This window comes from Trachemys scripta, chromosome 7 (genome assembly GCF_013100865.1).
Source record: "Trachemys scripta elegans isolate TJP31775 chromosome 7, CAS_Tse_1.0, whole genome shotgun sequence".
Taxonomy (NCBI): Eukaryota; Metazoa; Chordata; order Testudines; family Emydidae; genus Trachemys; species Trachemys scripta.
The window spans coordinates 24,052,170-24,076,828 of NC_048304.1; the positions used below are offsets into that span (position 1 = coordinate 24,052,170).

At 40.9% G+C, this 24,659-nt stretch overlaps 1 protein-coding gene across 1 annotated transcript in view; it reads right to left on the minus strand.

The window, feature by feature from the left end:
• IP6K2 (inositol hexakisphosphate kinase 2) overlaps positions 1-17,538 on the minus strand; it is a 30,953-nt gene extending 13,415 nt beyond the window's left edge. Inside the window, exon 1 of the mRNA XM_034776175.1 lies at positions 17,435-17,538. The gene's annotated coding sequence lies outside the window, so the exon portion shown is untranslated. The remainder of the gene's footprint in view (positions 1-17,434) is intronic.
• Between the last annotated feature and the right edge of the window lie 7,121 nt (positions 17,539-24,659).

Sequence of the window (24,659 nt, forward strand, 5' to 3'; positions counted from 1 at the left end):
ACAGTCCCGATTTTGGGGGCTTTTTCTTATATAGGCACCTATTACCCCCACCTCTGTCCCGATTTTTCACGCTTGCTATCTGGTCACCCTAAACTGAGTTAATGGAATGGAATTGACTCAGAGTTCCCGGTTCCCAGTAGCATTCTGTCTCTGCTATGTTTTGGACTGCTTATCTAGCACATCTTTTGGTAAAGAGATGTGTCAGCAAAAGAGACAAAGATAAACAGAGGATGCATTAAAGCAGTGGTCTCCAAAGTGGGGTGTGCAAGAGGATCCTTGGGGGTGTGTGGCAGAAGGAGCGCTTTTTTTTTTGCGCACGCCAGCAAAAATGGTAGAGCCGGCACAGCAGGGGGTGCGTGCTCAAAATTTTTTACTGATATGGGTGCGTGATCAAAAAAGTTTGGAGACCACTGCATTAAAGGATATTTCTTTACTTATACCATACATTTCAAAAGGGGAAAGTCAGAGAAATTTAACTCTAAAGAACTGGATGTAAGATCTGCTTTATATAGCTTTTATTAAAAACTAACCCAATGAATGATTTAATGTCATTATTAAGATACTAACACTTCTGGATAGTCAACTGTAAAACCAGAAGGAAAACATGTACACACATGAAATCTCTGTTCGGAAGAAACTCAAGAATATCTCAAGAGAGTACCTTATTTCTCTAAGTGGAGACTACATTTAAATGCACTGACTTTATTCTCACAGGCATTCACAAGACCAGCTGACCATCCAAAGCATATCAGTAAGGATTAAGTTTTGATAAGGTGACTAATCATTTATATTAATCATAAGCGCTAAACACAAAGCAATCCATGGAGAATTTCACCAGATTTGCTTGCACTGTGCCTATGTCTAACTGACACCAACAGCATCAATGGAACAAATTCATTAGAATAAAATCTGTTCAGCAGGAAAGCTGAAGAAGAGCTACCCTATCGTCGAGTCATTCCATTAAACACCTTATACACCCAGAAGGATAATGCCTACAGGCCCTACTAATTCCAAGACATCTTAAGAGCAAGAATGTAATGCTCTTTAAGAGTGTGATGAATGTATTGTACAAGACAAGGAACATACCCCACTTCCACCAAGCTCCTCATGAGAGCTCCCTTTCCTGTTTCATTATTATAGTCCCACAAATGTGCACAGTAAGACAAGGCCCCCAAGCCAAAGAACTTACAACCTAAACATACAACATGAAAACTTAACCTTTGCCTCTCATATTTCAACTTTCATATTTACTCCTTCCTGTTCTGACTCAGTGTAACAGCAACATCTTCACTTCCCTCTCACTTGCCAATTTTTCCATCCTTTCCCTCATAGTCCAGGGGCCCAGGAATTACAGAAAGATTTAATTCAGAACCAATTATTTTTACTTAAGTCAATAGGCTGCTATGGGCATGAAACAGAGTCCAAGATGAGAGAAGTTCATTGCAAACATATTCCAAAGATATTTCATGTTGCTAGGGGCTGGGAGGGAGGACAAGCTCTCCCTGGACTCTGCCTTCTGAGAAAGCTGCAGCCTTTTAAGCTTTTATTTTAAGCTGTTGCTGCCATTCAGCTGAACAGGCTACATGTTCTTGTGCTTTGCTGCAGGAGCTGGCTCTCTTTAGGTGCTTTCAAGAGAACAACACAAGTAACTGCAATTTGTATTAACTCCTTAAGATGAATGGGGAAAGGTAAACAAAAATCTAAACCAACTGCATATGTTGGAAACTAAACATTTTTACACAACTTAGAGAGCAAAAATTTCTCAATGAAAGATGTTTCTTAGAGCTCAAAGAAGAACAGGAGTACTTGTGGCACCTTAGAGACTAACAAATTTATTAGAGCATAAGCTTTCGTGGATTACAGCCCACTTCTTCGGATGCGGATACAGACTAACACGGCTGCTACTCTGAAACCTGTCTTAGAGCTCAGTGACATCTAGGAAATGAGCCATATATGGAGGGAAAATGTTCAAGCGTTTAGTAAATTTAGTTAAAATTAGTGGCATATGGAAACATTTTTTCTCTGCTACCTTTCCATCACTCAAAACTGGCTGAACAGATTTTGTGCATGCACACATATGCGATACCTTTGAGCTAAGATCACAAACAGTTTCCATCCAAGTTAATTTTGTTTGAGAAAATTAGGAGGAACCGAAGAAGGGCGTTAAGTCACTTTGATTTAAATCAGTCCACCCTGAGCAGATGTCAAGAGCTCAGGAGAAGGATCTGGACACACCACAAGCCTCTGTCCTAAGCCCAGAGAGTACTGGTAAGTGGTGAGGAAACTGAGGCAGGGAACCTACCTGTGTTTCTGTCTGTAAACCCAGAGCACTCACAATGTTGGAGGTCTGGAACAGAATTTGCTTAAGCTACCGAGGAGCCTGTCAACACTGGTCCTGATGCCTAGGGCAGCTGGGTTCTATGCTCCCATTTCCACAGAGGGGTAAAGGACGGAGCGCATATGCCCAGGAAATGTGCTAGAGAGACCAAGGAAAGGAAGTGTTGCAGCCTCTCTCAGTCCAAGGGAAACTGAAGAGGACATAGTGTCTGAAGCCCTACAAAGAAGCCTGGTAAGAGTTCAGTCAGGGAATGCTCTACCAGGACTGTGTATGAAACTTACAAAAACAAAAACTATGTTTACATTTATTTAAGGGATTAAACCTGCAGATGTCCTCTGTCTGAAATCATCTTGCTGAAATAATAATAAAAATAATGTAATAAAAAATAAAGTTGACTGGAATAGCGCCTGCTGAAACATAGAGCCATCAAGATAAAAAGATGTTCGGCAGTAGAAAATGAAACTTACCCTTCCTTGTAATTCAAGGCATCAGGATTTATTCAGCATATTAAGATCAAATTCCCTCAAATTAATTCTATCATGGAAAAGTTACGTATGACAATAAGGTGGAGGAGTTTGCAGGAAAAATGTTTTGATTCCACATTTTTAATTGCATTATAAAACTGGCCTAAACTTTCCAATGTAATTTCTCTTCCAAAGAGACTTCAGTCAATATACCAAGTTGGTAAATGTTTACCCAGTACTAGAAATAGATAGGATGTACCTGAGCAGTATTCAGAAGTTAAGTGATCAAGATCTTGCATAATAAATTATAGGTTTACCTTTTGACAGGAACCTACAAGAAATTTTTTGTTTGTGGCAGTATTTTAATGCTACATATAAATCCCTTCCCACAAGAAACTACTTAATCTATCTTTCATGTTAGTTTTTGTTTATTCAATTTGGATCAATAATTCAATTTAGCCTCACAATCTGTCCAGCTGTCCTAACATAATAGCAGTAAAAAAAGCGACTAATCGTTTAAACTTTAGAGACGAACTACCCACTATTTTATTTCTCAGTCCTCATGGAAAATCCATTCATTAAAAATGGTTGTACTAAACTAAAATGGAGAACCATGTTCTCCATTATAGCTCTTAAGTAAAAGTGACCTGTTCTCTTTAAAGGGTGGAAAGCTCCCTTCTACCACTCATTTTCTGTACCTCCTATACAACTTTGACTTACCTTTAAATAATCAAAAACAATTTAAATGGTATTTCTGTGTGTTTCTAAAATGTTATCCCTTTTGAGATATACATGCTGAGACTACATAATCATATACTCGCCACTGTACCCTAAAAGAAACTTTAAAACGTCAGCTAACAATGCTTTTTTGTGTTAATATAGGAAAGACAGACATTTCAGTTTGGCAAAGAACAGTGTTTATTAGTGATGTAGGACTATCAAAATGTACTAACGTTGATCACTAGAACACTATTTTACTAATTTTGGGTTCCTTCTTGTAAGCAACAAAGTTTGGGTTTTTCAAAATTAGCTGATAATGCACGTTTAATACAGTAGGATTAATGATTTGCTTGTTTTTCCCCTGACACTGCTGCAAGTATGCTGTTAATTGAGAAAAATGAAACTGAACAAGTAATGCAAGAGCAAAATGACAGAATGCTGCAGTGGGGAAAAAAATCTACTGTAGTGCGTTGCTTGCTGCATTCCCTTTACAACCTTGTTTAGTGTCAAGAAATATACTGATCACTTCAGCAGTTTGGAAACAGACTCAGTAAATCTGTCTGATGCAGCTCAATTTAAAAGAAAATATCAAAACTAAGATTATACCCAATGTTGCCTGGTTTGCCAGGTGCAACTCTAAATACAGACAGCTGTGCTGAACAGTGCCCTTTGGTTGCTTGTAAAGCAAGTAAGAGGAAGACAACAAGGGTAAGCCAGAGTAGAGCCTTCTCCATAATTCTTTTAGTTTATGCATTTCTGCATCACATTAGTCAGCATATTGATTTTTTTAAAACTGTCTTGACAACTTAAGGCACCTGCATACCAAACAAAGTCTTCTAAAGGATCTTCCTTGAGAAGCTCCTACAAATCCAAGATACCTTGGTAGGTAAAATTTACTCTCCTAGGTCTGTAGTATGTACAGTCCCTCAGTCCCTATTCTGCCATAGACTTCCTTTGTGGCCTTGGGCAAGTCTCAGCCTTTCTGTATCTGTAAAAAGTGGATAACTGCACTTCTCTATCTCACAGGGATGCTGCGGTGATAAATACATCAAAGATCATGAGGCACTCCAATACTATGGTCATTGGGGCCAGGTAAGTACATTAGGTAGATAGAAAGGTATTTTAAAGACAAGTTTGACAGCTAAAGGGATACCTATTTTCTACCTGAGTCAACAAAATTACCCATTAGAACGTCACTCTTTTCTACAAATACCTTCCCCTACCCCTAAATTCCAGTTATTACCCCTTTACATACAATCTGATCCAGCAATAGATTATCAGTAGCGTTCTGTGTCAGAATCAAGACATTTTAAACACGTAAAACCAAAAATCTATACCATCCAAAGCATTGCCACTAACAACAGTTTTGATAAAACAAAAGTCTGTTGGGGTAATAGAACAGCTGCATTTATCCATCCTCACTCGAATGACTGGCAAGAATGCAACTGTAAATGCTACCGCTTCCTAGGAATTACCGGATATAGGTATCATAGTGCATAATGCTGGACACAATTATATACAACTGCTTATAAGATAAATCTGATGTTGTAACATTTGCTTTATTACCTACCTCCATGAAACACCACAATTCCAGTCTTCTCTAACCCAGTTCTATTTCCATTTAACAGGAGTGTAATTTCCCTGGCCCTCTTCTGGAGATATGCCCAAAATACTTTTAAAAAATTCCCTAAGGTAACCTGAATAACTCTAGTATATTCATTCAGTTTGTGAAAAGATTATGAAACACAAACCTACAAAAAAACCCAATTTCACCAATGTGTAACAGTAAGCTGCTGCTGCCTGGAGCTTACCCATCGCCTCACCAAGTAGTCTTTTCAGATATTGAGAATACAAGCACCCAACTTGGTCTAAATCATTTTACACCTTGTTTCCTACACATAAAATACCAAAGAGAAATGACAGTTCTATTTTTTACTAGATCTATTTTTCCTCTTTAGCGAAACAAAACCAAGTTGGAGAGGTTACAGAGCTTTTCCTGCTCAGACAAGAACACATTCATCTGATCCATGTTACAGCTCTCAAGTTACATAATACCTGGAAAAACAAAATTTATTTTCCAAGGACATAACTGCCATAGTAACTAATGACCCTAAATCACCTATTCTAAGTACTTGAACTTCTTGGAAATGGACCAAAAAAATCTGTTTTGGGCACTAGTTCCTAAAAATACCATCCAAAAGCTATGAAAAATTTCAGTAGTGTTCTTTGACAAAGAAATTAAGTGTTTGGTTAAAATACTGAACAGTTACATAATTTAAATATAGAAATATCTCTACAAGAAAACTATTTTTAGAAGGATGATTTAAATGTCTGACTTCTGCAGGAGACTCATGAATTGAAACTAATGGTGTACATGAATGGCTAATTAGAGACAGTTTCAGTATAGAATATAAGATAACAGTTAGAACTCAGATCCATTGCTTAAGAAAACATTCAAGCTCTGAAAAATTTGGGAGTGGGCTACTTTCCAGTGGTTAAAACAGACAGAGGTTAATGTGAGTTCATGGTGTTGAAGTCTCCAAGGGGGCAGCAGGGATCTCAAACAAGGAGCCTCTCTCTGAAATTAGCTTTTAATTTGTTTTTCATTTTTTTTTATTCCCAACAAAAGTTACAGCATGGTTGCTACCATTTCTGAATATGCAGCATTGAGTGAATCTTGTATTCTACCATAAACCACTCCTGGCTAACATTATACAAATTGCTAAACTTTGTAAATAAATGCTGCTATAGAAACATGTCCACCAAGTCAAAATAAATAAAATTCTATTAGATCTAATACTCATGATAAACCACACTGATCTCTGCAATTTTCACTTTTGGACTAAAAAAACCCCACTCATCTGTCCCTGCTGTGCTGTAAATTCATGAATTCAAACTTAAGGGCTGTAAAACATGTTTTGGTATCAAGAGCTTCATTACACTAATTAGTCATTTCCCCAAAGGAAGATTTTTTTATGAAGTTCTGTCCAACAGCTACATTGTTTTGACTAAGAATTTTTTCTTACTCATATTCAGGTCACAACCTCCTAATCCTAATGTTTTTCTTGCTCTTCCACATCTGGGTCTCAGCACATATTTTAAGGAGATAAATACTTTAAATTTAGGAGAGGGTTTTCAAAGGACACTAAGGGAATTAGGTGCCCAAATCCTACTCACTTCCAATGTGATTTGGAAGCATAACTCCTTAGGCTCTTTTGAAAATCCCAGTTTAAATTTTTATAAATGCATGTAAACCACAAGTGTTCTTTTATTGTAGAAAGACGAGTGACTGAAAGCCATCATCACATAACCTAATAATGTGTGCCTTGTAATGACTAATTACAATTTAAAATAAAAGTTTCCAATAGCAGATTCCTAGTCTTCTAACACCTACTTCTGATGTATCATGGCAGAGTGAGCCTGCACTCTGAAGACATATCCATAAGGTTCATGAATGGCTATGTACCAAGGGTGCACCTTAGAAACTATATTAAATGCATTTAAGGCAACAACCAGTGCTAAGCATGTCACCTTAGTGTAATACTGCTACCTACTCCTACATTTTTAATGGGAACAGCAAATTATTTAGAGGGACATCAGGTATCTGTTCCTGCCCTAAGTTCAATTTCAAGTCAACAACATATCAAAGGCTCTTTTGGCAGCAGCACACCATTGTTGTCCACAGAGGTACAACTTTATTTGACTAAAGTCAGAAATTTCTGCCAAGGCTGTGACCAACATCCTCTCCTTTGAGCATATACTATACACATTTTAAACTGTTACTGTGTACATTTTTGTGAGATTCTGCAATTATGAGAATGCACTCATAGCATTTTGTTATAATTTTTGAAAAATATTCAGCCAGCTTTTTTTGTTTGTTGACATTTCATTTTTTTTTTTCAAATGAAGAAAAAAGGTTCTGGTTTGATTTTTCAGCTTTCCCCCTCACCTTTCTCCTTTCCCCCCTTCACTGGACCCACTAAATCAACAGCCGATGCATCGATCGCCACACCTCCGATAAGTGTAAACAAGCCCCAAATAAGAGCTCATTAGCAACTATAGTAAACAAAGGTCTTATTTTTAAAAAGTAACATCTCCATCTACACTTTAATCGGGAAAATTCAACAGTTAGTTGGGACCTGTGTTAGGAACCTCTTTCAAGGGTTACAAAAGCAATGCAGTGAGCCATCAGTATTTCAAAAAACAAGGATCCTCTTAAGAACTTTCAAAATATAGTTGAATGCATAGGAAAATAGCTGCCCAGAGTCAACAGGAGTTGAATTTATTATGCATAGCCACCAGGGCACTGAAGTGGAGAGGGAGACCAATCTCTTATGAAATCTTTCCCAGCCACATCAGATCAGATCAGGATAAACAGAGGCAGAATAGAAAAGGGTGTCTCGTAAGCAAAATTTCTTAATTGGTGATACTGTGCAATGTGACTGGAAAAAACATTTCTCTACAGTACTTGTCTCGTCTCTGCTGTGATTCAAGTAAAATATTAAAGCAGGTGAGGGTCTAATTCTTTCCCTGTCACAACCACAAAATTTCCTCTAATTAAATACTGTTCAACAATTAACTTTTCCAATCAAATTATATCAAGGTGGTCTTGTTTTTTCTTTTTTACAGCATTATTCAGATGCATTTCACACAAAAATTTATATTTGACTTACTCCACACTTTTCATCCTTTTGTGTTGAGAGGTTGGCTTTCCCGGGCACCATACATGGTTAATAACATACTCACCAAAACCACCATTGCCAAGAAGTTCACCTATTCCAATCTGTAAACTAGGTCATGAGATTCAAACAGCAATGTGAAACCACCTGAGTAGCAACCGGATGGTCCACAGTGGCAGGTCCCATCACCTGAACTCCAAAATGCACTTTAAAATAATTATTTTGTTATAATTAGCCCATCTGATGCGGGATGACCACATCAATATTATGCCTGTATGATGTGTTACTTTTTACCAGAAGTACTTGTGGCACCTTAGAGACTAACAAATTTATTAGAGCATAAGCTTTCGTGGGCTACAACCCACTTCTTCGGATGCATATAGAGTGAAACATATATTGGAGGAGATATATATACACACATACAGAGAGCATGAATAGGTGGGAGTTGTCTTACCAACTCTGAGAGTCCAATTAAGTAGGAGAAAAAAAATCACAATAGCAGTCAGTGTTTCTGCACTACAAGCAAAGGTGGTGAAGGTTACTTTATTCAAACTGAGCGTCCAATAGGACTTCACAGGCAAAAAGCCATTGGCAGGACCCATCACCCACCCAAACAAGAACTGAAAATTCCTAGGAGGTTGCTGACAGCCTACTTCCTTCTCCACAGCCCGGGGGCAGCCATATCCAGTAAGACATTCATGGCCTGGAATAGGACTAAGAATATCAATGAAAATTAAATTCCCCACGGCTTGAAACTTGGAAAGAGTCCAGCACTAATGTTGTTTGCATATTTCTTATTCTTGTACATGATGATGCACTGGGGTAAAAATTTGTCTCTACTGAAGGCAATGATTTAATTGGGATTAGGATTTCATCATAGATTTTTGTTTTAATTTGCAGGATTACATTCTCACATGCATGCAGACAAACAAATTATTGAAATGATGTTGGCTAGAAGAGATCAAATATTTTCCATGTTCAAGATTACAGGTTATTTTCAGAAGACCTATGACTATATCTTAATTACTCTGTCTGGCTTTAATTCCCTCTATATTCTGTTAAGAAGAGTTTTACATGCATGGAAACAAGAACAAGGTAAGCAATCTAGCAAGTGCAAGTTGAAACCAGCAGGCACAGCTTATCTGTCTGTAAAAGTCTACAGGATCACATTCACAGCAAGGAGAGGATGACAGGTCTAATATCTGCTCTCTGGAATCCAGTGTACATATTAATGACATCTAAGTAGAAGATAGTCTATTCTCAAAGTAAACAAGTCATTCCAACTGTTTATAAAGTCATATTTACTCTGAACTGATACTCTAAATACATAAACATATATCAATCCAAAACCATACCAGTCAGCAGATTTCTCAAAGTAGTAGTGAAAGTTACTTTTAACAGGGAATCAGACAACAGGAACTACTTGTTTAAAAAGCTCCCCACTTCTTAAATAAAGCAACAATAGTACAGGAACTCCTCACTTAACGTTGTAGTTGCGTTCCTGAAAAATGCAACTTTAAGCGAAACGATATTAAGCTAATCCAATTTTCCCCATAAGAACTAATGTAAACAAAGGGGTTAGGTTACAGGGAATTTTTTTTCACCAGACAAAAGACTATGTATATATACACATATACATAAAAACACAGTATAAGTTTTAAACAATTTAATACTGGTACACAGTGATGATGATTGTGAAGCTTGGTTGGGGTGGAGGAGTCAGAGGGTGGGATATTTCCCAGGGAATTCTTTATTGCTAGTTAATTTAGCAGATGACTGAGCCCTCCAGGGTTAACTCTCACAAGACTCTACAAGGCAGCAGGAAAGGGGGGAGGGCAGACAGAGAGACACCCTGTGTGTGAGAGGAAAAATGCACATTTCCCCTTTAAGTAGCTGACCCCAGGCTTAAGTACACTGCCTTGTTAATTAAATCAGCTTGCTGAGACCTGAGACAGAGCTACTGCCTAGAAGCTCCCTCCTCCCCCTCCCCCGCTCTATGGAAGATGGGGTAAGCGGGGAGCAGGGAGAGGCACCCTGACATTAGCCCCTCTTTCCCCCCCCCCCACCCGTGCAGCAAGCAGGAGTCTCTGGGAGCAGCTCCAAGCAGAGGACAGGAGCAGCACATGGCAGTGGGGGGAGGGACAGCTGCTGCACAGGGAACTTAGGGGAGTGGGGAGCTGATGGGGGGCTGCTGGTCCACCCTGGTTCCAACGGGCTGCTCTTCCTGCAAGCAGTGGACAAAACAGGTGGCTGCCAAACGAAGTCAGAAGGGAGCATTTCACAACTTTAAACGAGCATGTTCCCTAATTGATCATCAACTTAACATGGAAACAATGTTAACCAGGCCAACTTTAAGTGAGGAGTTCCTGTATCTACTAATGCTAGTAGCATCAGACAATATAGGTTACCCTTGGTTTGATTACTTTGCTTTCTTCACAGGTTTGAGTCCTAGACCATGCAAGTTTCAGCGCTGTAAAGTGGCAGTGTAGACAGTGCATCAGCGCTGGGAGCTACTCCCCTCATAGGGGTGGGTTTTTTTACAGCGCTGGGAGAGCTCTCCCCCAGCACTGGTGCCAAGACTACACAGCCACGTTAAAGCGCTGCCACAGCAACAAGTAGGCAAGCAGTTTATTAGCAATAGCATTTCTCACCTTTGTACCCAGGAGCTGTGTTAATCTGATTGATATCATAATGAAAGTCTATGACCACAATACTGTCTAAATATCTCATATAGAGCACAGATGATTTACTGTACATTTGGAACTGATCCAAACACAAAACAGGAGCAATTGCTAAAAGAAAGTCCTCTTTTTCAATGAGCATGAAACAGAGATTCACCCACACTTCCTGACAAACCTCAGATGCTGTAAAAGCTTTGTGCATCATACTACTGCATAGCTACTTGAGTATTCTGGTCAAGACCCTCTATGTATAATGAAAACAGACTAAAATTGAGCATAGGAAAAATGACAAATTCTAGTTGGTAGAAGGCGTAATAAAGCTAAAAAGTTCAACATCCTGGGATATTTTTAGCAATGTAAATGTGGTGGGGGGGGCTTATTTTTTAAAAGTCTGCTTTTAATCATTATATACACTAGTCAAGAAATTGGGCTGGATCTCAGTCATGTGAGCCACAGAATGAGTCTGAGGGCTGTATAAAAGATTGCAATAGGAGACTGCTCTAAGGAAGAAGAAAAGTCCTAATAGCTCATTTTTTAAAAGTTCTTAAAATCCATTTAATCAGCGTAGACAGCACTTGACAAAAAGTGTTCTCTGATAAATTTAAAGTCTAAACACAAAAGATCAGGGAAGAGGGTATACTAGGATTATTAATGAGAATGGGCTGTTTAAAGAGGAAGGATTTAAAAGAGAGAAGGTATCTGGCAAGAGAGACCATTCATTACAGGGGTCATCACAACAGAAATGCTCAAAGCAGGGAGCATACAAAGGAGATGAAGTAAGACTATCTATATAGTCTAGATCTACACTACAGGTCATAACCCATAGTGTAGATGCGCCCCTACCATCATGGAAGCAGTTTTTCCATTGCTGTAGGAACTCCACCTCCCCAAGTTATGGTAGCGAGGTCAATAGAAGCATTCTTCCTTTGATTTAATTGCATTTACACAAGGGGTTAGGTTAGCATAGCTACAGCACTCGGCGGTGGATTTTTACACCCACAGGTATGTTGAGCTAAACGTTAGGTATAGATCAGGCCTAATGTAAAAGAATTGGGATGAGGGCAGGAAGTGGGAAGTTAGAGCAGAGAGGGAAGATGATGTAATGCCCCGAAGATGAGGCCAAGGAACTTGTATTTGAAGTGGCAAATCAGGAAGTCAATAAGCAGCATGAGAAGAAGCAGAATTTTGGATAGACTGGATGAGAGGCAGGGAGGCTAGAGGAGAGACCGAGAGGCTCCGCGTTAGCTAAAAAGCTACCTAAAATCTATGTAATCACTATTACAATGTATCTACTTCCATCTACCAGACTACAAGCAGCAAATCTTGTGTCGCTGTCTTACAAAAAATTAAAACTGCCTGGTCTTTTCTCTTTAACCAAAATTACTCTTGTGTGTGTTATATCCTGAACATGAAGAAATTGAGACTGGAAGAAAAGTCAGTGTCAGTCTACTGAACAGACCTGAAGTTTCCAGCTTGAATGACAACTGTTTAATTTCTGTGAAAGGACGAACTTTCCTCTATTCAAACAACCCTGGCTCTGGAGGCCATTACTGATTTGAATAGCGCTTTTTTAAATTAAAAATTAAACAATATGAACAAACATGCTTTACTAGGTTTTGCAGTTTTGATGCTTCTTAAGCTACAGTTCTTAAGGTCTTTTAACTTATTAAATAAAGATAAATGTAGTAAACATCTAGGATAATAATCCTTCTACATCTGTTTACAAAGCAAGAGTACTGCTCACATCCATTCTAAGGATTAGTGTTATCACATTAGATCCACCCCAATCTTTCTAATACAACTAGACATAAAAACACATTGCTGCATGAAGCAGGAAGTTTAAAAAAAACAACTTTGGTGGGTAAGCCATCAACTCAATGCCTCCAGAGACACTTAGCCAGCACCTGTCTACAGGCATTTAATAGGGTTTTAATTTTAGCAAACCTTGTTTTCTTCCGCTTTCAAGATGTGTAGTGAATTTTAAACCACTGTCTGGCAAACAAAAGTGGTATCTAGTTCCTATAGCACATTACAAGGCATTTCCACTTGTGTTAAACATATCATGCTCTCTCTTGGTAATTGTATTTTTGTTACAGAATAGGACAGAGGGACCAATTTTTAAACCAACAAAAATGAAGCGTTTTTCCTCTATTAACAAAAATCCCAACAAAAAGTTCTGATGAGATGTTTCTAACCAAAATCTGTAATACAACATCTCAACATACCTTAAAACGATTATCAGAAAAAATATTGTAATTAAACAGTTATACAGTGTATTTTACAGATGGTTCCTGCATAGTTACAAAAATACATTAACCTTGAACAGAAAACAGCAAACCAGAGGAAGGAATTTAGGTACAAAGGAAAAATCCTCTTCCCCTGCAATGGAAAATTTTAATCTCTTCAAGCAGGTTGCAGAGATGCTTAGCAGGACTTGCGTTGCCTAGATACCAATCACACCTTCTTGCCAATAGAGACAAACTAACCATCATCAAATGAAACAATGGACAAGTGAATGAACTAAACTAGTGGGATTTTTATTCCCTTGTTCCTCTGCACAACAACAACAAATCACACATTCTAATGTAGAAAGGGCCAGTTTAAGATTGATTTAGCGCTAACTCATCAAATGTAATGGAAAAATACTGATAAGCTCTAGCCACAATAATCAACAGGAACACAATATTCATTAGTCTCAAATGACCTTGGCTCTGAAACAGTGTTTTGCTCCTACCCTAACATTATGAACAGAATGACAGGTAGTATAATGCCAATTTCCTAAATTGTATTCCTGACTCAGAGTTAAAGAAAAAAGTAGAATTACCAAGGCAGCACTTTTAACAGCACTGCCAGAAAGAAATATATTAATAAGAATTACCATTTAAATATTGCTATAGTTTAGCCTTTTGATCAGATAGTTGAATTTTGTGAGCATATTCTTAGCTACAGAACAAGTTACACATTAGAGAAAGCAATAAAAATCAAATGCAGATGATGCACTTCACTATCATATCTCACAATCTCCTGAAAATATTTAATTTATATCTTGGCTTAATGTTAAAGATTGCAACAAATTACAATGGACTACAATTAAACAAAAACTGTATCTTCAGACCTTGTCTACACCAAGATTTTTTTCCTAAAATTTCCCACTATAGCTACCAAGTCAGTTTCACTGGTATAAGCTAAACTAAGATGCCATGATTTTGGACACTGTGTATTCTAGACCTGTTCTTACCAGGGTTAGATGAAACAGTGGTTAAAATGCTTGTGGGAAAGCACCTGGAGCCCTCTATATTAATACTCCCACTGTTGCTGTAGATGAACCAGTGGTAACAAAAGGGAGGTAATGTGGTCTAGTGGACAGGCCACAAGACGGTGATTCAGGATACCATTCCGAGCTCTGCCACCACCTATCTGTGACATTGGGCAAAACACTTTACCTTTCTGTGCCTCCACTTCCCCTCCCACCACTTGTATTCTTCAAGTGTAACTCTTCAAGATAGGGGGACTGTCCTATGTTACATGTAATATCTATCATAATTTGGACCCCAATCTTGGCTGGACCCTCTAGATGCTATTGTAATACAAATCCTAACATAGATGTGGCCTTAGAGAAAATTGGCCCATTTAAATAAATGAATGGTCTACTTGTCTATATGAAATCACCATCATAACTTAAATTATTTGGGTGTTTAATATTAGTTTCCAATAAATTCCTGCAACTCACTCCTTTCTGTACAAGCCTTGTCTTACTTATCCTAGTCACTAATATTCTCTACACATATTTTGTTTCTTAAATATAATGGTGTAAAAAATATTTTAAAAAACTGTAAAAAACAACCAATACTATTATTTAACTTGCCCTTCTAGATACAAAATCCCTTTGGGGCTCTTATGTCCTAGTTAAATTAGTTTTTTTTTTTTTGTCTAAACTGACTACATATTTTCCTTCAGTGTATTCACAGAACAGTAACATTTCTGACATTTGCTGCCCATGCCCCTTCAGCCAACATACCAAGGCAATCTCAAAAAAGGAAGCAAAAACGTTTGTCTAAGTTACATTTACTAGGCAGAGGAAGATACAAAAATAAGGAGGTACAACAGCAAGGTCTAGGCATAGGGCCCTAGCAGGAAGCTCAGGCCTCACCCCAGCTGCTGGAATTCTTTCTAGAATGGTGCTCCTCAACCCTGCTCAAGGGTCTCCATCTACCTAATAAACTTCTAGGGCTGTCACTCTGTGAGTCACTCTGAAGCTCAGAATATCTGTTGAGTCAGTGTGAAGTGATGGAAACAGCTACAGGCATGGTTGAGAACTCCTCTTGTTTAGATTTTCACCAGGTTTAATCATCACCGAAATTCATGGACTGTTACATCCAATATTTAAGTTCACAAACTTTTTGATTTTACGAATCACACCCATGAGACAGAATGGGCTTTCAAAAACCTCTAGCAAATGGGTGTCTGATAAATTTGAAATTCTCCCCTCCACTGGGGGGGGGGGGGGGGGGTGGAGGGGGTAAGAGAGGAGGAAGAAATTGTGTTACCCGTAATATGTATTCCTAACCAGTTTCCAAGCTTTAATACTTCCAAAATATAACAAAGCAAGATACACAAAAGTAACATATATATACACACACAAGTTTGACTTTAAAATAGGAACATATTCAATTTAAATAACTTTGTAAATGGAGTGAGAACTAAATGATACGAAACAAAATGGACTCAGTTCAAAGATCCTCTTTTTAGTTTCTCTTTTTAAGCTTCAAATTCAGCATGCACAACTCCCACATATTCCTAGCAGCAGCTCTCCAATGGGTTTATAGCTACATAATTACTGAATAAGATCAATCAAGTTTCAAAATCAAAGGGTGTCTGAAGCTTTTGAAACTAAAAAATATCTTACGCCCACATTAGTTTTAATTTCCAGAGCCAATCTCTTATGTTCAATGTTTGTCATAAGAAAAAGGCACCAAAAACAACTCTGCATCTTTAGAGCCATTCTCCTCAAAACTTTTCTGGAATATTCAAAGGATAAGAACACAAGATTCATTTATTAAAATATTGGTTTTGAAATAACAGTGGAATATATTTGCCTGCTGTATCAAAGAAAAAGAAGAAAGCCTATCACTATATGGCAATTCAGTGTATGACTACACTAGAAAAGAAAGGTGTACTTTAACATGTGTTAGCTAATGGGTTATTTCTTTCTAGAGAAGGCAAGGCCCAAAACAGGATGGTTTGTTTGGTACATAACTACAACAGGAGTTTATTTTGGCAGCAATGTTAATACAACAGTAACCACATTTTACAAACCCCAGAATTACAAAACCTCACTTAATCCAAAATGCCTTTTTGTCTCTGTGCCTGAGAACACTATTACATGCACCCTCAATTTTATGAGCCTTTGATTTTACAAAACATTTGTAGAACAGGGTTTCTACTGCATGCAGTGTAATACTTTGGAATTACGATTAATATTTATTTAAATCAAGAAGTGTTTCCTTATACAAAAGATGTAATTACCTTATTCCAATTCTGTAATTTTTCAGTGGCTTTGGAGCAAATACTAAATTTAATTTGTATCCACTACACTCAACAACAATAAAAACAGCCCTTCTCCCCCGACTATCTTAGCAGGTAAGCAATATTGTTTCCATATTGGTAAGTAACACTGAATATAGAAAAACTATCCACCTTTACTCTTACTATAAAACCACGCTTTGTAAAACCCTGGCTTTGTTGCCTCAGAAGTTCTGCCTACCTCACAATTTAATGACATCCAGAAACTTGTTTGGGGGCGAAGGAAAGGGAGTGAAGAGGAATGCTCCCCTCCATAAGCATGATGCTCGGGTGCTAAAAGTGCTCCCACCCCTCAGTTATAAATTCCTCCCGAACCCCTACAGAGGAAAATGCATTCACTGAATGAAACCCGGTGCAACATGAAGCCAGTGCGCACGCAAAGAAACTGGGGCTCACGAGCATCTCTTTGAGGGGGATGGAAGTGGGACCCCTGTGTGTGCATCAGCCAAACACCAGGACGAGGCAGCCCCATGCTTCTGGGCATGCCTGGCACGGCACCAACGCCAGCCGCACGAGGGGAAGTCAGGGGCGGATCGGGGCGTGCGGGGGAACTAGGCAGCAAGGGCGGCGGGTTACAACGCCCAGGGGGGGGAATGCTGGGGATTTCCGCGTCCCACGGGGAGGCAGGACCTGCACTGCCCCAGCAATGACACGCAGAGCTCTGCGGACCCGCAGCCCAGCCCAGCCCGACCGGGGGGACAAGGATCCAGTTAGCTCAGCTGGCCCGGCCCGGCGCAGGGTCCCCATAGGAGGCGCGTAACCTCCACAGGCCGGCCCCGCTTGCCCAGGCTACCGAGCGGTCTGTCAGCGGGTCCGGGGCCGGGCGCGGCCGCCCGAACCGCTGTGGGGACTGGGAGGGGCCGGGCCCAGGAGCCGGGGGGCTCGGCACTGCAGGAGCCGAGGGGAGCTGCCGGAAGGGGGGTGGAGAGGATCGGTGGGGCCCGAACGGGGGCGGGAGGGGCAAGTTACCTGAGTCTCAGATCCCCGCGGCCAGCCGCTTCGGCTCTTTTGTTTCTCTGAAGCCAAAATGGCGGCGCCGAGCAGGGCAGCTCCCTGCGGCCTGGCCCCGCCTCTGCCCCCCCTCTTCCCATTGGTTCTGCGGAGGCAGCTGCCCGCTGATTGGGTGCCCGCGAGAGGCATTGTTGCTAGGGCCGCCGGAGCTGGCGGCCAGGCAGCGCGTGCCACCTGACGGGGGGGGGGGGGAGAGCTGGTGAAAGCTGGGCTTTGAGCGGGGCTGGCAGGGAGATGCCGCCTGAGCGTGCCCCGTGGGGGGTTGCCCCCACCTCGATAGGGGACTCTTCCCTGCCCTCCCCTTGCAAGAGCAGGGCCACGGTGCCCACATAGTGGTGGGGTCCTAGCAACTCCTCTTCCTTGGACCCCGTAAGCCCTGGTTCTCCTAGGCTTTGGCCTAGCAATGGATGTGGCCAGCCAGCCCTCCTTTGGTTTGCTGACTCGCTTGCTCCACTTCTAGCTCGCAGGTTGTACACAAGGGTGAGGTGCAGTACCCAGCACTCCAGCACACACTGATGTCACCTGATGCCATGGGCCTTTGTGCTACAATCCCCTTAGTGGTCCAGCAGGTGCAAGTGTTCCTGTCCTCACCATCCCTCTGAGAGCCCATCTGCAGCCAGTTGAAGCAAAAGCTGTAACAGAGTCATACAGAACACGTAAAGATGATCTTACTTTTTAGTCCTACTTTTGCTCCTGTTATGTTGGTAAAATCCCATCTCATTCCTCCTAAACCTTTAGGGAACATTCATTCCTGTTCTCGCTCCCCAGATCCTTACTGTGACTCAACCTGAGTGATCACCCTAGTGTAAAAAATGCACTAGGCCTAATGCTTTGTGAAGTCACAGTGATGGGGGCCCAACTGCAACCCTATTAATGGACCTATGACAATAGAGCTGCCATCCTGGAAAGAATATAAAAATCGAATAAAAATAATAAGATTATTGCAATTCAGTTTACTAAGCAACAGACTCTCTCTGCCATCTATTTAGGGCTGCCAATTAATCGCAGTTAATGCATGCAATTAATGCAAAACTAACTAGATTTAAAAAATAGTCACAATCAGTTTTAATCAAACTGTTAAACAATAATAGAAAACCAGTTTTACATTCTGTGTTGTAATTGAAATCAATATATTTGAAAATGCAAAAAAAATCCAAAAATAGTTTTAATAAATTTAAAGGGGTATTTTATTATTGTTGAATAGTGTGATTAAAACGATGATTAATCACAACTATTTTTTTACTCTCAGAATTAATTGGGATTTTTTTTTGTTAGCCCTAATTTAGTCATGAGATCAGACATGTCCACATAGGTATAAATTACTAGCATTTTGTGCTAATTTTAAATACATAAAAGGTCAGGAAACTAAAAGTGGTAAAAAAACATTGCAATGTTGTCACACAAAGCACCCAGTAAAGAACTCTGTACCAAAAGCGATGCTTAGACGTTTCATAGCATCCCTAGATATCAGATGCTGTGGCACTACTGTGAACAGCCAGAGCATGCTATGGAATGGCATGCATCTCACCTCCCACATTTGACCTGTGAATTCCTATCTCAAGCGTACAACAAAGAGCAAATGTTCCTTAGTGGCTATCTATTTGGAAATATGCAGTGTCACTTCACAAATGAGGTTTACAGGGGAGGGATCTTTCAGCTGTATCTGTTTTAAAAGCACCATACATACATGCAGCACAATATAAATAATAATTAAAGGCCTTGGGTTTTTTAACCTCAAATCTTCCCCCCTCCCCATTTTTTATGTTGCAGCAATAGTGAGATTAGCTCAAGGGTTTCTGTTAAGAGTCTCCAGATTTGTCTGTTTGGAACCTTGCAGATTATTCTCAGTAGAAGCCTTTGGCTCTGGAATTTGCTTTCCCAAGACGTGACTTTTGTTGGCTGTTTTAAGATTCTATTCTAAATTCTGTTCTCTCAGACCTTTGCCTGGGATGGGTGGCTGTGGAGTATGGCCATAGCTTGTTAGATTGGCAGTTACTGTTTACATGGGCATGGATGCACTAGAAATCATGGAATTGCCTCAAAGTGCATGTCTGATTTGTGTTTATTTGTCATTGGGTGGTGGATGCAGAAGTGCAGCCCTTTAAGCCCATTGCCTATGTGTGACTATTATACTTCCAGAGGGGTGAGTATATTATATTATTATTAATGGCAGTATTAGGTTTCCTCACACCTTGTTCCTGATTGCATCTCCCTCTGACCTTCTTATGTAGATTATTGTGAGCATAGTCCAGGTTATGGAGGTCCCCCAGATGCCATAACCCATCTAGTTTTCCTATGATCAGTTCCCTGATGCAGTTCATGACTGTAATAAGATGTTAACACCAGGCCTCATTTGGCGGGTGCAATATTGTGTCTCACCTCTCAGTCCCCACACTTCCCTTCATTGCTCCATTGCTCTCATGTTCCTTTTCTAAACAGCTGCCATCCTTCTCCAAGTCCTCTTGCACCTCTCAGCTCTGTCATTAGCTAATGACTTGGTTACATTTTGAGACATGGATACAATATCAATGCCTTAGTTGCTTGGCCCTGCAGGTGACCCCACTGGATCAAGCCTTTGGTAGCCTGGCACTCCAGGTGACCCTATAATTCTTATTTTGAACCCTCACCCTGGGCTCTGTCTTGTCATTGTATAAAAGACATTTAGCTCTGAACGGAGGCGAGAGCTCCAGGAAAATGATTTTCTTGCCCAAGCAAGGGAGATGCACCTTGTACAAAGCATTAGCACTGAGGCATTTTATTGATCCAGATAATCTCAAAAGTGTCTGCTTCTCGGAGTGGCACACTCACAAAACAAACCATATTTTGCTTCTGCAAACACCTACCTTTCCTTTGAGAGCTGGTGAAAAGTGCCAGGTTGACAGTTGTGGAAACTAAAGACTCTTCGGTTCACCCACAGAATTGATACAGCATGGGGAGCAGCACAGCAAGCTTCTCCTTCCCCTACTGGGCCTTATCTATAATCCAAAGGGAAAACCCTCTAACAGGAAGTTCATGCACATTCAGTGTTTGGCTTCTCTGCTGAGACTGTCAACAAAAGGCAGCATCATGGTAATAGGGCTCTTAGAGCACATATAACCAAGGCACTAGGACCCACTCCTTTATATACAGCAGTGAAGAGCTATCAGATGAGGATAGCTCTAGTTCACTATCTGAAGGTTATTTTTGCCATAGTCAGGGCATGTCTACACTACAGGTGTTACAGCAGCACAGCTACAATGCTATAGCTAGGCTGTTGTAAAACCTCTTCCATCATTGTAGGAGCTCCCCCTCCCCAAGCAAGAGTAGTTAGGTTGATGGACAGCAGGGATTAGGTTGGCATAGTTATGGTGCTCAGGGCTGTGAATTCACCCTGAAACACTGTAGCTATGCCCAGTGCTTAATTTGTGCCAGGACCTCTAGGCTTGGCAGTTCATTGTCCCAGCACCTCTGGGCTTGGCAGTTCATTGTCCCGGCACCTCTAGGCTTGCCGCATCAGTTACGAAAATTAAAAAATTGCTTGATCTCTGGCACCTAATTGCTCTTTCATTACAAATTAAGTACTGGCCATGCCAACCTAACCTTTAAGTGTAGACCAGACCTTATAATTTAAAAAAAGGCTTTAAAACTATCTGAGATTCTGCAACACAAGATGGCAGAATAAAATCCAGGGACCTGCTCACCAAATCAACCCTGTTCAAATCCGTTATAGCACTTCCCTAATCCTGTGATCCTCCCTATCTCCCAAAACCCCTTCTTCTAGCTACAGGATGTGGCTAGCACAACATTCATGGTGATTTGCTCTCTGGGGCTTGGATTGTTACACATTGTGTTGTTTTCCAAACAAATTCTTCTTAGATGATAAGAGGGTTAATTGGGCTGTGTTTGATTCAATACACAAAAGGATCACAGCACATGTTTTAGTCACCAGGACAGATTGACAGTGCCATGCTGTCAAAAGGAGCTCTGTGTAGCTCGAAAGCTTGTCTCTTTCACCAACAGATGTTGGGTCACTAAAAAGATATTACTTCACCTATCTTGTCTCTCTAATATACTGTAAAGAGGCACTTTAGAACAGAGTGTGGTAGAAATGCACTCAATTCTATTCTCAACCCTGGCAGAGTCATGAAATAATAATTATAACAAAACCACTGGAAAAAGAATAAATGACTGAAAGACTAATTTCTCTTCAGATCAGAAGCAAAGACAGCTGCCTGGGCAATGACAACCTGATGAATGAGTCGTGGATGGTGCACATGTCAGGCCTTTGTTTACTGAGAATCTGGGCTCCGAGTTCTGCTCTGGGATTTCTCTAAAGTTGCAGGAGTGGGTAGGCAGACAGCTGTCATTTTAATGAGCTAGGGCATGGAGGAATCACAGGTGAATCATTCTGCCAGGAGCTGTAATTAATAGATAATATGTACTCCCAGGGCCGGCACAACCCATTAGGTGACCTAGGCGGTTGCCTAGGGTGCTACAATTTGGGGGGCGGCGACCGCAGCAGTATTTCGGCAGCGGGACCTTCCGCTGCCACTGTGGGGGGCGGCATTTCAGGGCGGGACCGTCCGCCGCCTAGGGCAGCAGAAAAGCTGGCAGCGCTCCTGTGTACTCCACTCTAAGCTCATTTTAATTGTGGCGATCAGATCCAGGGAATCACTAATAAATCCATAATGTGCAATTTAAGACTTTATTTTGTCAGCTAGGATCCAGAAAAGCTTGGAGACCTCAAGTCTACACTGCTTCTGAAGTCAATTATAGAAAGACTGGCTGACTGAGCAGAGTATTGAACTATGGAGCCTTGGTTCTCTTGCTCACTAATTAAAATCAAGCTGTAAGAGGGAATGTCTTTACTTTTAGGGTGCCCCCTCATTCCTGGATGCAGCATTGCAGGGAACTTCACCTTTTGTACCCCACCCTGTCCTGTTGGCCACTTCCTTGCCTGTGATAGCCAGTCCCTGCTGATGTCTTCTCCTGACTCCCTTCCTGGGTTTTCTGTGGCTCAGCCTTCCAGCCAAATCAGGTTAACAGTTCACTCTCCTTCCAGGGTAACAAAAGATCCAGCTTAAAGTCTAAATCAAATGCCCAAACTAATAGATCTTCTGCTCCTCTCAGACTCCACTAAAGTTCTTTGCTCCGTGGCCTCTTCTCCTGGACCTGCAGAGTTTCTCTTATCATGCTTCTTCCCCAGCAGGATTCCCCCTTCACCAGGGACTCTGCTGGAGGATCTCCTTGATCCTTTTAGGCCCTATCTCAGGGCTTCCCTTCCACTGGAGCCTACTCTACTTCAGTGGATGACAGCCTGACTTCCTCAAGCTCTTCCCAGAGGGGACAGCCCCTTATTCCTCCGGCCAGATTTTTCCTTTATCTGCTGAGTTCCCAGCTCTATTTAAGTAGCACACTCCCTGCTTCACCACCAGACTGGGGATCACTATTTCTAATTAAGCCCCCTTATACCAAAATGGGGTATAATTAACCCTTATGTTGCCAGCCCAAGAGTGAGGCTGAGGGATAGCTTCTAAAGAGACAAGGTGGATGAGGTGATATCTTTTACTGGACCAACTTCCATTGGATAGCTGCTAAGGCAGTGGCTCTCAAGCTTTTTTTTTTTACTGGTGACCCCTTTCACATAGCAAGCCTCTGAGTGCGACCCCCCTTATGAATTAAAAACACTTTTAAATATATTTAACACCATTATAAATGCTGGAGGCAAAGCAGGATTTGGGGTGGAGGTTGACAGCTCATGACCCCCCATGTAATTACCTTGTGATCCCCTCAGGGGTCCCAACCCCCAGTTTGAGAACCCCTGTGCTAAGGCATGGGAAGGCTGAGCCCAACTTGCCTGAAGGACCAGCCACCCCATGATACTAACCCAGCCTGCTGATGCGTGAAAGTCTTTGTGTGCCTCAGTTCCCCATCTGTAAAACGGGGGAGAATATGACTTCCTTTCTCCCAATTTTGTCTATTTATGATGTAAGCTTTTTAAGGGAGGGATTGTCTCTTACTGAGTGTTTATACAATGCCTACCACAGTGCAGGCCCAAGGTGCTACTATAATATAAAGAATAATTACATATAAAAAAGTGTTAAAAGAACATTATTTAGATTGCAAAGTCAAGCACACACCAAAGTTAGGAAATGTCAGAATTAAATGTCTCATGCAATCTTAATTCAACCCCCCTCTACAAAAGGGTAGTCTTCAGCTCCATAATAACATACTATTTTTGTCCCAGGATCCTTGCCTCATTAAATATTCTTTTAACATAGGATTTTTGTTTGTTTTATGGAATTTCCTAGGGTTTTTTTCTTAAACTAAAAAGATGAAAACAAATTGTGTTATATGCAACTGTAGCAACTCGCCAGCCCGCATCCACTAGCAGGGCGTGAACCCTCAACCTTCAGCACAGCTTGAACAGGACTAGCTACATTAGCTGGCAGCAGCAGAAGACTATTATACTGGGGGGAAAGGGTGGTCAGGGGAGCCGAGCCTGGTGCTTGCTCTCCCTCTCCCCACCCCCGATTGTGAGGGGAGCTCCTTCCCCATGTGGTGTCCCGGGGAGAGGGGAGGCTGGGCCACGTGCTGGTAGGCAAGGAGAGCCTGGTCTGGTTCTCTCTACTCAAACGAAGCTATCTGCTCCTAAAGGTCCCAGTACCATGTGTGCTGCTGCTTGGGCCAGTGCATGGCCGCAATCTTAGGACTTGTCCACATGGGGAAACTGACTTCCAAAGCAAAATAATTAGAGTGAAATAAAGTCACTTTTATTCCAAAATACAATATTCATACGGGCAGTTATACTGGCATAGCTACAGTGGTGTAATTATGCTGCCGTAGTTCTGCCATTTATTTTCCACAGGTACACAAGCCCTGAGATTAGAATGCATGCTGCCAATATTGTATTGCCAACACAAGCAACAGAAGGGAAATAGTGATTTTCAGAAGTTTCCGTTCAGATTTGATTGAAAGAGAATTTGGTAGGAGAAAATTAAAAAAAGCACTTATCTGGCCCAGGGCTCTCCATTTGCCCATGGCAAACAATGGAGATGTTGACAAAAGGCAATTTCCTGCAATATCTTGGATAAAACTTATTGAATTAAGTTTAATATCATTGGGGTCCACTGTATTAAAAATGCTATTGTTTGTGTGCTATTGTAGGATTGTATGTAATTTTTCCAGGAGAGTGACTAATGTA